Source organism: Tachypleus tridentatus, chromosome 12 (genome assembly GCF_004210375.1).
Source record: "Tachypleus tridentatus isolate NWPU-2018 chromosome 12, ASM421037v1, whole genome shotgun sequence".
Classification (NCBI taxonomy): Eukaryota; Metazoa; Arthropoda; class Merostomata; order Xiphosura; family Limulidae; genus Tachypleus; species Tachypleus tridentatus.
Genome location: NC_134836.1, coordinates 109,317,331 through 109,330,206, shown reverse-complemented (window position 1 = coordinate 109,330,206; position 12,876 = coordinate 109,317,331).

The window sequence follows — 12,876 nt, the reverse complement described above, 5'->3', positions numbered from 1 at the left end:
TCCCAAGAGTTGGTGGTGAGTGCTGTTGAGATTCTGCTTTTCCTCTAGTCTATCATATCAAAAGTAGGTCACAGCTGTAAAATAGAAGCCCATAAGTTGATGTTGAGTACTTTTGAGTTGCTGCTTTTCCTCTAGTCTATCACATCAAAACGACATCACAGCTGTAAAATAGCAGCCCAAGAGTTGATGATGAATACTATTGAGTTTCTGCTTTTCCTCTGGTCTATCACATCAAAAGTAGGTCACAGCTGTAAAATAGAAGCCCATGAGTTGATGTTGAGTACTTTTGAGTTGCTGCTTTTCCTCTAGTCTAACTAGAGTTACATCATAACTAGGTTACAGCTGTAAAATAGCAGCTCAAAATTGATGGTTAGTATTGTTGAGTTGATGCTTTTCTTCTTGTCTATCACATCAAAATTATGTTAAAGCATTAAATTACAATCCAAAATGTTTATCACATCAAAACTAGTTTACAGCTGTAAAAGAGCAGCCCAAGAATTCATGGTAAGTGCTGTTGAGTTTCTGCTTTTTCTCTTGTCTACCACATCAAAACAAGGTCACAGCTGTAAAATAGCAGCCCAAGAGATGGTGGTGAGTACTGTTGAGTTGCTGTGTTTCGTCATGTCTATCACATCAAAACTAAGTTTCAAGTGTAAAATAGCGTCCAAAGAGTTGATGGTGAATACTGTTGAGTTGCTACTTTTCTTTTAGTCTATCACATCACAACTAATTCGAAGCTGTAAAATAATATTCAAAGAGTTGATGGTGAATGCTGTTGAATTGCTGCTTTTCTTCTAGTCTATCACTTCAAAACTAGGTTACAGCTGTAAAATAGTAACCCAAAAGTGATGGTGAGTATTGTTGAGTTGCTGCTTTTCTCTAGTCTATCACATCAAAAGTAGGTCACAGCTGTAAAACAGCAGACCAAGAGTTGATGGTCAGTACTGTTGACATGATGCTTTTCCTATAGTCTATCACATCAAAAGTAGGTCACAGCTGTAAAATAGCAGCCCACGAGTTATATTGAGTTCTTTTGAGTTGCTACTTTTCCTCTATCTATCACATAAAAACTAGGTCACAGCTGTAAAATAGTTGCCCAAGATTTCATAGTGAGTACTGTTGAGTTTCGGCTTTTCTTCTACTGTATCACATCCAAACTAGGTCACATCTATAAAATATTAGCCCAAGTGTTGAATAACTGCTTTTCCCCTAATCTATAACATCAAAATTAGGTTACAGCTGTTAAATAGCAGCCCAGGAGTTGATGTTGAGTACTGTTGAGGCTCTGCTTTCCTTCAAGTCTATTATATCAAAACTAAGTCACAGCTGTAAAATAGCAGCCAAAGAGTTGATGGTGAGTGCTGTTGAGTTGCTGCTTTTCTTCTAGTCTATCACATGAAAACTAGATTACAGTTCTAAAATAGCATCCAAAGAGTTGATGATGAATACTGCTGAGTTGCTGCTTCTCTTCTAGTTCCTCACATCAAAACTAGGTTACAGCTGTAAAATAGCAGCCCAAGAGTTGATGGTGAGTAATGTTGAGTTGCTGATTTTTTCTAGTCTATCAGATCAAAACTAGGTTAAAGCTGTAAAATAGCAACCCAAGAGTAGATGGTGAGTACTGTTGAGTTTCTGCTTTTTTCTAATCTATTACATCAAAACTAGGTCACAGTCGAAAATAGCAGCCCAAAAGATGATGGTGAGTGCTGTTGAATTGCTGCTTTTTTGTCTATCATATCAAAACTAGATCACAGTTGTGAAAGAGCATCCAAAGACTTGATGGTAAGTAATGTTGAGTTACTGCTATTCCTCTTGTCTGTCACATCAACACCAGGTTACAACTGTAAAATAGCAGCTCAAGAGTTGATGGTCAGAACTGTTGAGTTGCTGCTTTTCCTCTAGATTATAACATCAAAATAGGGTTTTAGTTGTAAAATAGCAGCTAAAGAGTTGATGGTGAGTGCTGTTGAAATGCTGTTATTTTCTCGTCTATCACATGAAAACTAGATTACAGCTGTAAAATAGCAGCACAAGAGTTGATGGTGAGTATTGTTGTGTTGCTGCTTTTTTCTTGTGTATCACGTCAAAACTAGGATACAACTGTAAAATGGCATCCAAAGAGTTCACGGTTAGTACTGTTGAGTTTCTGCTTTTCCTCTTGTGTATCACATCAAAACTAGGATATAGCTGTAAAACAGTTATGAAAAGTATGTTACAGCTTTAAAATAGCAGCCCAACAGTTGAAATTGAGTACTGTTGAGTTGTTTCTTTTCCTATAGTCTATCACATCAAAACTAAGTTACAAGTTTAAAATAGCATGCAAAGAGTTGATGGTAAGTACTGTTGAATTGCTGCTTTTCTGCTCATCCATCACATCAAAACTAGATTACAGCTGTAAAATACCAGCTTAATCGTTGACGGTGAATACTGTTGAGTTGCGGCTTTTCCTCTAATCTATCACATCAAAAGTAGGTCACAGCTGTAAAATAGAAGCCCAAGAGTTGATGGTGAGCACTGTTTAGTTTCTGCTTTTCTTCTAGTATATCACATCAAAGGTAGGTCACAGCTGTAAAATAATAGCCCAAAATTGATGGTAAGTATTGTTGAGTTTCTGCTTTTCTTCCACTTTGTCACATCAAAACTAGGTCACAGCTGTAAAATAGAAGCCCAACAGTTGATAGTGAGTACTCTTGAGTTGATGCTTTTCCTCTTGTCTATCACATCAAAATTAGGTTCAAGCATTAAAATAGCATCGAAAGAGTTCATTCATGGTGAGAACTGTTGGTTTGCTGCTTTTCGTCTAGTCTATCACATCAAAACTAGGCACAGCTGTAAAATAGTAGCCATAGAGTTGATGGTGAGTACTGTTGAGTTGCTGCTTTTCCTCTAGTCTATCATATCAAAACTAAGTCACATCTGTAAAATAGCAACCCAATAGTTGATGGTGAGTACTGTTGAGTTGCTTCTTTTCCTCTAGTCTATCACATCAAAACTACGTCACAACTGTAAAATAGCAGCCAAAGAATTCATGGTTACTGCTGTTCAGTTGCTGCTTTTCCTATTGTCTATCACATCAAAACTAGGTCACAGCTGTAAAATAAGATCCCAAGAGTTGGTGGTGAGTGCTGTTGAGATTCTGCTTTTCCTCTAGTCTATCATATCAAAAGTAGGTCACAGCTGTAAAATAGAAGCCCATAAGTTGATGTTGAGTACTTTTGAGTTGCTGCTTTTCCTCTAGTCTATCACATCAAAACGACATCACAGCTGTAAAATAGCAGCCCAAGAGTTGATGATGAATACTATTGAGTTTCTGCTTTTCCTCTGGTCTATCACATCAAAAGTAGGTCACAGCTGTAAAATAGAAGCCCATGAGTTGATGTTGAGTACTTTTGAGTTGCTGCTTTTCCTCTAGTCTAACTAGAGTTACATCATAACTAGGTTACAGCTGTAAAATAGCAGCTCAAAAATTGATGGTTAGTATTGTTGAGTTGATGCTTTTCTTCTTGTCTATCACATCAAAATTATGTTAAAGCATTAAATTACAATCCAAAATGTTTATCACATCAAAACTAGTTTACAGCTGTAAAAGAGCAGCCCAAGAATTCATGGTAAGTGCTGTTGAGTTTCTGCTTTTTCTCTTGTCTACCACATCAAAACAAGGTCACAGCTGTAAAATAGCAGCCCAAGAGATGGTGGTGAGTACTGTTGAGTTGCTGTGTTTCGTCATGTCTATCACATCAAAACTAAGTTTCAAGTGTAAAATAGCGTCCAAAGAGTTGATGGTGAATACTGTTGAGTTGCTACTTTTCTTTTAGTCTATCACATCACAACTAATTCGAAGCTGTAAAATAATATTCAAAGAGTTGATGGTGAATGCTGTTGAATTGCTGCTTTTCTTCTAGTCTATCACTTCAAAACTAGGTTACAGCTGTAAAATAGTAACCCAAAAGTGATGGTGAGTATTGTTGAGTTGCTGCTTTTTCTCTAGTCTATCACATCAAAAGTAGGTCACAGCTGTAAAACAGCAGACCAAGAGTTGATGGTCAGTACTGTTGACATGATGCTTTTCCTATAGTCTATCACATCAAAAGTAGGTCACAGCTGTAAAATAGCAGCCCACGAGTTATATTGAGTTCTTTTGAGTTGCTACTTTTCCTCTATCTATCACATAAAACTAGGTCACAGCTGTAAAATAGTTGCCCAAGATTTCATAGTGAGTACTGTTGAGTTTCGGCTTTTCTTCTACTGTATCACATCCAAACTAGGTCACATCTATAAAATATTAGCCCAAGTGTTGAATAACTGCTTTTCCCTAATCTATAACATCAAAATTAGGTTACAGCTGTTAAATAGCAGCCCAGGAGTTGATGTTGAGTACTGTTGAGGCTCTGCTTTCCTTCAAGTCTATTATATCAAAACTAAGTCACAGCTGTAAAATAGCAGCCAAAGAGTTGATGGTGAGTGCTGTTGAGTTGCTGCTTTTCTTCTAGTCTATCACATGAAAACTAGATTACAGTTCTAAAATAGCATCCAAAGAGTTGATGATGAATACTGCTGAGTTGCTGCTTCTCTTCTAGTTCCTCACATCAAAACTAGGTTACAGCTGTAAAATAGCAGCCCAAGAGTTGATGGTGAGTAATGTTGAGTTGCTGATTTTTTCTAGTCTATCAGATCAAAACTAGGTTAAAGCTGTAAAATAGCAACCCAAGAGTAGATGGTGAGTACTGTTGAGTTTCTGCTTTTTTCTAATCTATTACATCAAAACTAGGTCACAGTCGAAAATAGCAGCCCAAAAGATGATGGTGAGTGCTGTTGAATTGCTGCTTTTTTGTCTATCATATCAAAACTAGATCACAGTTGTGAAAGAGCATCCAAAGACTTGATGGTAAGTAATGTTGAGTTACTGCTATTCCTCTTGTCTGTCACATCAACACCAGGTTACAACTGTAAAATAGCAGCTCAAGAGTTGATGGTCAGAACTGTTGAGTTGCTGCTTTTCCTCTAGATTATAACATCAAAATAGGGTTTTAGTTGTAAAATAGCAGCTAAAGAGTTGATGGTGAGTGCTGTTGAAATGCTGTTATTTTCTCGTCTATCACATGAAAACTAGATTACAGCTGTAAAATAGCAGCACAAGAGTTGATGGTGAGTATTGTGTTGCTGCTTTTTTCTTGTGTATCACGTCAAAACTAGGATACAACTGTAAAATGGCATCCAAAGAGTTCACGGTTAGTACTGTTGAGTTTCTGCTTTTCCTCTTGTGTATCACATCAAAACTAGGATATAGCTGTAAAACAGTTATGAAAAGTATGTTACAGCTTTAAAATAGCAGCCCAACAGTTGAAATTGAGTACTGTTGAGTTGTTTCTTTTCCTATAGTCTATCACATCAAAACTAAGTTACAAGTTTAAAATAGCATGCAAAGAGTTGATGGTAAGTACTGTTGAATTGCTGCTTTTCTGCTCATCCATCACATCAAAACTAGATTACAGCTGTAAAATACCAGCTTAATCGTTGACGGTGAATACTGTTGAGTTGCGGCTTTTCCTCTAATCTATCACATCAAAAGTAGGTCACAGCTGTAAAATAGAAGCCCAAGAGTTGATGGTGAGCACTGTTTAGTTTCTGCTTTTCTTCTAGTATATCACATCAAAGGTAGGTCACAGCTGTAAAATAATAGCCCAAAATTGATGGTAAGTATTGTTGAGTTTCTGCTTTTCTTCCACTTTGTCACATCAAAACTAGGTCACAGCTGTAAAATAGAAGCCCAACAGTTGATAGTGAGTACTCTTGAGTTGATGCTTTTCCTCTTGTCTATCACATCAAAATTAGGTTCAAGCATTAAAATAGCATCGAAAGAGTTCATTCATGGTGAGAACTGTTGGTTTGCTGCTTTTCGTCTAGTCTATCACATCAAAACTAGGGCACAGCTGTAAAATAGTAGCCATAGAGTTGATGGTGAGTACTGTTGAGTTGCTGCTTTTCCTCTAGTCTATCATATCAAAACTAAGTCACATCTGTAAAATAGCAACCCAATAGTTGATGGTGAGTACTGTTGAGTTGCTTCTTTTCCTCTAGTCTATCACATCAAAACTACGTCACAACTGTAAAATAGCAGCCAAAGAATTCATGGTTACTGCTGTTCAGTTGCTGCTTTTCCTATTGTCTATCACATCAAAACTAGGTCACAGCTGTAAAATAATATTCAAAGAGTTGATGGTGAATGCTGTTGAATTGCTGCTTTTCTTCTAGTCTATCACTTCAAAACTAGGTTACAGCTGTAAAATAGTAACCCAAAAGTGATGGTGAGTATTGTTGAGTTGCTGCTTTTTCTCTAGTCTATCACATCAAAAGTAGGTCACAGCTGTAAAACAGCAGACCAAGAGTTGATGGTCAGTACTGTTGACATGATGCTTTTCCTATAGTCTATCACATCAAAAGTAGGTCACAGCTGTAAAATAGCAGCCCACGAGTTATATTGAGTTCTTTTGAGTTGCTACTTTTCCTCTATCTATCACATAAAAACTAGGTCACAGCTGTAAAATAGTTGCCCAAGATTTCATAGTGAGTACTGTTGAGTTTCGGCTTTTCTTCTACTGTATCACATCCAAACTAGGTCACATCTATAAAATATTAGCCCAAGTGTTGAATAACTGCTTTTCCCCTAATCTATAACATCAAAATTAGGTTACAGCTGTTAAATAGCAGCCCAGGAGTTGATGTTGAGTACTGTTGAGGCTCTGCTTTCCTTCAAGTCTATTATATCAAAACTAAGTCACAGCTGTAAAATAGCAGCCAAAGAGTTGATGGTGAGTGCTGTTGAGTTGCTGCTTTTCTTCTAGTCTATCACATGAAAACTAGATTACAGTTCTAAAATAGCATCCAAAGAGTTGATGATGAATACTGCTGAGTTGCTGCTTCTCTTCTAGTTCCTCACATCAAAACTAGGTTACAGCTGTAAAATAGCAGCCCAAGAGTTGATGGTGAGTAATGTTGAGTTGCTGATTTTTTTCTAGTCTATCAGATCAAAACTAGGTTAAAGCTGTAAAATAGCAACCCAAGAGTAGATGGTGAGTACTGTTGAGTTTCTGCTTTTTTCTAATCTATTACATCAAAACTAGGTCACAGTCGAAAATAGCAGCCCAAAAGATGATGGTGAGTGCTGTTGAATTGCTGCTTTTTTGTCTATCATATCAAAACTAGATCACAGTTGTGAAAGAGCATCCAAAGACTTGATGGTAAGTAATGTTGAGTTACTGCTATTCCTCTTGTCTGTCACATCAACACCAGGTTACAACTGTAAAATAGCAGCTCAAGAGTTGATGGTCAGAACTGTTGAGTTGCTGCTTTTCCTCTAGATTATAACATCAAAATAGGGTTTTAGTTGTAAAATAGCAGCTAAAGAGTTGATGGTGAGTGCTGTTGAAATGCTGTTATTTTCTCGTCTATCACATGAAAACTAGATTACAGCTGTAAAATAGCAGCACAAGAGTTGATGGTGAGTATTGTTGAGTTGCTGCTTCTTTTCTAGTCTACCACATCAAAACTAGGATACAGCTGTAAAATGTCATCCAAAGAGTTGGTGGTGAATACTGTTGAGTTTCTGCTTTTCCTCTAGTCTATCACATGAAAACTAAATTACAGCTGTAAAATAGCAGCACAAGAGTTGATGGTGAGTATTGTTGAGTTGCTCCTTCTTTTCTAGTCTACCACATCCAAACTAGGATACAGCTGTAAAATGGCATCCAAAGAGTTGGTGGTGAGTACTATTGAGTTTCTGCTTTTCCGATATTCTATCACATCAAAGCGAAGTTACAGCTGAAAATAGTCGCCATAGAGTTGATGGTGAATACTGTTGAGGTGCTGCTTTACCTCTAGTCTATCACATCAAAACCAGCTTACAGGTGTAAAATAGTAGTCCAAGAGTTGATGGTGAATACTGTTGAGTTGCTGCTTTTCCTCTAGTTTAGCACATCAAAAGTAGGTTACAGCTGTAAAATAGCAGCCCAAGAGTTGATGGTGAGTACTGTTGAGTTGTTTCTTTTCCTCTAGTCTATCACGTCAAAACTAAGTTACTGCTGTAAAATAGCAGCCCACAAGTTGATGGTGAATACTGTTGAGTTGCTGCTTTTCCTCTAGTCTAGCACATCAAAAGTAGGTTACTGCTGAAAATAGCAGCCACCAAGTTTATGTTGAGTACTGTTGAGTTGCTGCTTTTCTTCTAGTCTATCACATCAAAACTAGGTTACTACTGTAAAATAGCAGCCCACAATTTGATGTTGAGTACTGTTGAGTTGATGCTTTTCCTCTTGTCTATCACATGAAAATTAGGTTAAAGCATTACATTAGAATCCAAAGAGTTGATGGTGAGTACTTTTGGTTTTCTGCTTTTATTCTATTTTATCACATCAAAACTAGTTTACAACTGTAAAATAGCAACCCAAGAATTCATGGTATGTGCTGTTGAGTTGCTGCTTTTTCTCTTGTCTATCATATCAAAATTATGTTAAAACATTAAATTAGAATCCAAAATGTTTATCACATCAAAACTAGTTTACAGCTGTAAAAGAGCAACCCAAGAATTCATGGTAAGTGCTGTTGAGTTGCTGCTTTTTCTCTTGTCTATCACATCAAAATTATGTTAAAGCATTAAATTAGAATCCAAAATGTTTATCACGTCAAAACTAGTTTACAGCTGTAAAAGAGCAGCCCAAGAATTAATGGTAAGTGCTGTTGAGTTGCTGCTTTTTCTCTTGTCTATCACATCAAAATTATGTTAAAGCATAAATTAGAATCCAAAATGTTTATCACATCAAAACTAGTTTACAGCTGTAAAAGAGCAGCCCAAGAATTAATGATGTGTGCTGTTGAGTTGCTGCTTTTTCTCTTGTCTATCACATCAAAACTAGGTCACAGCTGTAAAACAGCAGCCCAAGAGTTGGTGGTGAGTACTGTTGAGTTGCTGCGTTTCCTCATGTCTATCACATCAAAACTACGTTTCAAGTGTAAAATAGCATCCAAAGTGTTGACGGTGAATACTGTTTAGTTGCTACTTTTCTTCTAGTCTATCACATCAAAACTAAGTCGAAGCTGTACAATAACATTCAAAGAGCTGATGGTGAGTGCTGTTGAATTGCTGCTTTTCTTCTAGTCTATCACTTCAAAACTAGGTTACAGCTGTAAAATAGTAGCCCAAAAGTGATGGTGAGTATTGTTGAGTTGCTGCTTTTTCTCTAGTTTATCACATCAAAAGTAGGTCACAGCTGTAAAATATCAAACCAAGAGTTGCTGGTGAGTACTGTTTAGTTGCTGCTTTTCCTCTAGTCTATCATATCAAAACTAAGTCATTGCTGTAAAATAGCAGCCCAAGAGTTGGTCGTGAGTACTCTTGCGTTGCTGCGTTTCCTCATGTCTATCACATCAAAACTAAGTTTCAAGTGTAAAATAGCATCCAAAGAGTTGATGGTGAATACTCTTTAGTTGTTACTTTTCTTCTAGTCTATCACATCAAAACTAAGTCGAAGCTGTACAATAACATTCAAAGAGTTGATGGTGAGTGCTGTTGAATTGCTGCTTTTCTTCTAGTCTATCACTTCAAAACTAGTTTACAGCTGTAAAAGAGCAGCCCAAGAATTAATGGTAAGTGCTGTTGAGTTGCTGATTTTTCTCTTGTCTATCACATCAAAATTATGTTAAAGCATAAATTAGAATCCAAAATGTTTATCACATCAAAACTAGTTTACAGCTGTAAAAGAGCAGCCCAAGAATTAATGATGTGTGCTGTTGAGTTGCTGCTTTTTCTCTTGTCTATCACATCAAAACTAGGTCACAGCTGTAAAATAGCAGCCCAAGAGTTGGTGGTGAGTACTGTTGAGTTGCTGCGTTTCCTCATGTCTATCACATCAAAACTAAGTTTCAAGTGTAAAATAGCATCCAAAGAGTTGATGGTGAATATTGTTTAGTTGTTACTTTTCTTCTAGTCTATCACTTCAAAACTAGTTTACAGCTGTAAAAGAGCAGCCCAAGAATTAATGGTAAGTGCTGTTGAGTTGCTGCTTTTTCTCTTGTCTATCACATCAAAATTATGTTAAAGCATTAAATTAGAATCCAAAATGTTTATCACATCAAAACTAGTTTACAGCTGTAAAATAGCAGCCCAAGAATTAATGATATGTGCTGTTGCGTTGCTGCTTTTTCTCTTGTCTATCACATCAAAATTATGTTAAAGCATTAAATTAGAATACAAAATGTTTATCACATCAAAACTAGTTTACAGCTGTAAAATAGCAGACCAAGAATTCATGGTAAGTGCTGTTGAGTTGCTGCTTTTTCTCTTGTCTATCACATCAAAATTATGTTAAAGCATTAAATTAGAATCCAAAATGTTTATCACGTCAAAACTAGTTTACAGCTGTAAAAGAGCAGCCCAAGAATTAATGGTAAGTGCTGTTGAGTTGCTGCTTTTTCTCTTGTCTATCACATCAAAATTATGTTAAAGCATAAATTAGAATCCAAAATGTTTATCACATCAAAACTAGTTTACAGCTGTAAAAGAGCAGCCCAAGAATTAATGATGTGTGCTGTTGAGTTGCTGCTTTTTCTCTTGTCTATCACATCAAAACTAGGTCACAGCTGTAAAACTGCAGCCCAAGAGTTGGTGGTGAGTACTGTTGAGTTGCTGCGTTTCCTCATGTCTATCACATCAAAACTACGTTTCAAGTGTAAAATAGCATCCAAAGTGTTGACGGTGAATACTGTTTAGTTGCTACTTTTCTTCTAGTCTATCACATCAAAACTAAGTCGAAGCTGTACAATAACATTCAAAGAGTTGATGGTGAGTGCTGTTGAATTGCTGCTTTTCTTCTAGTCTATCACTTCAAAACTAGGTTACAGCTGTAAAATAGTAGCCCAAAAGTGATGGTGAGTATTGTTGAGTTGCTGCTTTTTCTCTAGTTTATCACATCAAAGTAGATCACAGCTGTAAAATATCAAACCAAGAGTTGCTGGTGAGTACTGTTTAGTTGCTGCTTTTCCTCTAGTCTATCATATCAAAACTAAGTCATTGCTGTAAAATAGCAGCCCAAGAGTTGGTCGTGAGTACTCTTGCGTTGCTGCGTTTCCTCATGTCTATCACATCAAAACTAAGTTTCAAGTGTAAAATAGCATCCAAAGAGTTGATGGTGAATACTCTTTAGTTGTTACTTTTCTTCTAGTCTATCACTTCAAAACTAGTTTACAGCTGTAAAAGAGCAGCCCAAGAATTAATGGTAAGTGCTGTTGAGTTGCTGCTTTTTCTCTTGTCTATCACATCAAAATTATGTTAAAGCATTAAATTAGAATCCAAAATGTTTATCACATCAAAACTAGTTTACAGCTGTAAAAGAGCAGCCCAAGAATTAATGATATGTGCTGTTGCGTTGCTGCTTTTTCTCTTGTCTATCACATCAAAACTAGGTCACAGCTGTAAAATAGCAGCCCAAGAGTTGGTGGTGAGTACTGTTTAGTTGCTGCTTTTCTTCTAGTCTATCACATCAAAACTAGATTACAGTTGTAAAATAGCATCCAAAGGGTTGATGCTGAATACTGCTGAGTTGCTGCTTTTCTTCTAGGATATTTCGTCAAAACTTGGTTACAGCTGTAAAATAGCAGCGCAAGAGTTGATGGTGAATACTGTTGAGTTGCTGCTTTTCCTCTAGTATATCACATCAAAAGAAGTTCACAGCTGTAAAATATCAGCCCAAGAGTTGATATTGCGTACTGTTGAATTGCTGCTTTTCCTCTAGTCTATCACATTAAAACTAGGTTACAGCTGTAAAATAGCAGCCCAAGATTTGATGGTGAGTAATGTTGAGTTGCTGATTTTTTTCTAGTCTATCAGATCAAAACTAGGTTAAAGCTGTAAAATAGCAACCCAAGAGTAGATGGTGAGTACTGTTGAGTTTCTGCTTTTTTCTAATCTATTACATCAAAACTAGGTCACAGCCGAAAATAGTAGCCATAGAGTTAATGGTGAGTACTGTTGAGTTGCTGCTTCTTTCTATCACATAAAAACTAGGTTACAGCTGAAAATAGTCGCCATAGAGTTGATGGTGAATACTGTTGAGGTGCTGCTTTACCTCTAGTCTATCACATCAAAACCAGCTTACAGGTGTAAAATAGTAGCCCAAGAGTTGATGGTGAATACTGTTGAGTTGCTGCTTTTCCTCCAGTCTATCACATCAAAACTAAGTTACTGCTGTAAAATAGCAGCCCAAGAGTTGATGGTGAGTAGTGTTGAGTTGCTTCTTTTCCTCTAGTCTATCACGTCAAAACTAGTTTACAGCTGTAAAAGAGCAGCCCAAGAATTCATGGTAAGTGCTGTTGAGTTGCTGCTTTTTCTCTTGTCTATCACATCAAAACTAGGTCACAGCTGTAAAATAGCAGACCAAGAGGTGCTGGTGAGTACTGTTTAGTTGCTGCTTTTCTTCTAGTCTATCACATCAAAACTAGATAACAGTTGTAAAATAGCATCCAAAGGGTTGATGCTGAATACTGCTGAGTTGCTGCTTTTCTTCTAGGATATTTCGTCAAAACTTGGTTACAGCTGTAAAATAGCAGCGCAAGAGTTGATGGTGAATACCTTTGAGGTGCTGCTTTTCCTCTAGTCTCTCACATCAAAACAAGCTTACAGGTGTAAAATAGTAGCCCAATAGTTTATGGTGAGTACTGTTGAGTTGCTGCTTTTCCTCTAATCTATCAAATCAAAACTGGGTTAAAGCTCTAATATAGAAACCCAAGAGTTGATGGTGAGTACTGTTGAGTTTCTGCTTTTCCTCTTTTCTATCACATCAAAATTAAATTAAAGCATTAAATTAGAATCCAAAATGTTTATCACAT